The 2,500-nt window shown below is 47.4% G+C and overlaps 1 pseudogene; it reads left to right on the forward strand.

Annotated features, from left to right (window-relative positions):
• Window positions 1-2,500, forward strand: part of LOC142912658 (28S ribosomal RNA) — a 10,087-nt pseudogene that overhangs the window by 4,223 nt on the left and 3,364 nt on the right.

The following is a 2,500-nucleotide window of genomic DNA, read 5'->3' on the forward strand; positions in this document are numbered from 1 at the left end:
AAAACCCGAGAACGACATTATTAAACCCAGGATATTACCCACACGATCTTGGATGAAGAAGAGAGCGGAAAAACGAGGAAGCTTCATGAAGCACCAGAAGCTCTTCTTTAAGAACCGCTCTCTTCTTGCGTCCTTAGTCCTGGATGGCACTGAACGTCATGAATGCCGAATCCCGAACGCAGATGTATATCGTTTTTACTGCGAAAAATGGGAGAAGGTGTTGCCATTCAATGGCCTGGGCCAATTTAAGTCATCAGGTGTTGCAAATAACGAATACTTTGAGCCCCTAATTTCGGTGGAGGAAGTTCAGACTGCCATACGGGCCATTAAAAAAACGTCAGCAGCTGGGCCAGATGGCCTAACAAGGGCTGCAATCTGTGCTGCCGACCCCGAGGGTCGGACACTGACAGCCCTATTTAATGCATGGATGATTACAGGAATTATTCCCAAAGAGTTGAAAAAGAATAGGACGATTCTTATTCCTAAGGTTATGGATGATGAAAAGCTGAAAGAATTGGGGAACTGGAGACCAATAACGATTGGTTCAATGATTCTGAGATTATTTTCCAGAATAATGACTGCACGTCTTGCTCGTGCTTGTCCCTTAAACCCAAGGCAGCGTGGTTTTATAGCGGCATCTGGCTGCTCTGAAAATCTTAAGGTGCTACAGGACCTTATGAGACACGCTAAGAAATTGCACAGGCCGTTGGCTGTCATGTTCATCGACATAGCGAAAGCTTTTGACTCGGTTTCGCATGCTCATATTTTATGGGTGTTAAGGCACAAGAAAGTAGATGAACACGTGGTGGGCATCATCCAGAACGCCTACGATCGGTGTACGACCTCGTTCAAAAGCAATGGCGAGTCGACTCGAGAAATTAGCATACGTGTTGGTGTCAAACAGGGTGACCCCATGTCACCCCTGCTCTTCAATCTTGCCATGGACCCTTTGATATGCACCCTAGAGTCACACGGAGTTGGGTACTCCATTGATACCGACCACGTGACAGCTCTTGCGTTTGCTGATGATTTGGTGTTGGTGAGCGAATCTTGGGTTGGTATGGCCGCCAATCTAGCGATCTTGGAATCATTTTGTGGGCTATCGGGATTGGAGGTTCAGGCCAGAAAGTGCCAGGGCTTCATGATAAGCCCAACCAAAGATTCATATACGGTGAACAACTGCGACCCATGGACTATCAAAAATAAAGATGTCCATATGATCCAACCTGATGAATCAACGAAATACCTTGGTCTGAAAATTGGCCCTTGGACTGGCACTATACAGCCTGATCTACATTGTCAGCTAAAGACATGGATCTCGAAAATCGATGAGGCGCCTCTGAAGCCAACTCAGAAGGTTGAACTACTCAATGCCTATGCCCTACCCAGATTGTTATATCCTGCAGACCACTCGGACTGCAAGCAATCAACTCTCCGTGGGTTGGACCAAGAGATTAGAAAGGCGGTAAAAGGATGGCTCCACCTTCCCGCTTCAACTTGTGATGGACTGTTATATGCCAGAGCCCGAGACGGAGGCCTTGCCATCTTGAAACTGGAAAAAACAATCCCTTCGGTTCAAGTTAGAAGGCTGCAACGTATAGCAAACTCGTCCGATGCTATCACCCGTAATATTGTGTCCTCGCATGGTATGGAGGAAGAATACCGTAATTTGTGGGTACGAGCAGGGGGTGACAGTGATGCAATCCCAACATTCGTTATCAGGGACTCGGTGTCAAAAGAACCTGTATATCCGAGACCCTGCGATTGGAGGGAGCATGAATTTCAGAGATGGTGCGAAAAGCCGGTTCAAGGAAGGGGCATTGTAAACTTTGCGCATGATAGAATCAGTAATGCTTGGTTGAGGCCATGGTGCGGCTTTAAACAATGCTTCTTTATCGCAGCACTACAACTAAGGGCAAATATTTACCCAACAAGAGAAAGCTTGAACAGAGGCAGAGATGGGGCCTTACGTTCCTGCAGGAAATGCTCTGCCAGACTCGAGTCCCTTTCGCACATTCTCGGTCAATGTCCTGCAGTACAGAAAGCAAGAATTGCGCGACACAACAAGATCAGTAACATTCTGGCAGACGAAGCGGCTAGATTGGGCTGGTCTGTATACAAAGAGCCACGGTTCATATCCGAGACGGGAGAGATGAGAAAGCCTGACCTCGTGTTTGCAAAAGATGAGGAGGCGGTTGTGATCGATGTCACCGTCCGTTTTGAGCTTTCAAAGAATACCTTGTCAGATGCTGCCTCGCACAAAGTTTCGTACTATACCCCTCTTGGTGATCAAGTCAAAGTGCTGACGAAGGCTAGCAAGGTCACATTCTTTGGATTCCCGGTTGGGGCAAGAGGAAAGTGGCCCCTTGAGAATAACGAGGTACTTACCTCCCTGGGCCTGACCAAACCCAGAACGACATCACTGGCCAAGATGATTTCCCGCAGAACGCTGCTTTTCTCTCTTGATATTCTGAGAATGTTCTGTGGAAATTATGCGGTC

Source organism: Petromyzon marinus, unplaced genomic scaffold (assembly GCF_048934315.1).
Source record: "Petromyzon marinus isolate PM22_M1 ecotype Great Lakes invasive population unplaced genomic scaffold, UKy_Petmar_22M1.pri1.0 PM_G_Scaffold_21, whole genome shotgun sequence".
NCBI lineage: Eukaryota > Metazoa > Chordata > Hyperoartia > Petromyzontiformes > Petromyzontidae > Petromyzon > Petromyzon marinus.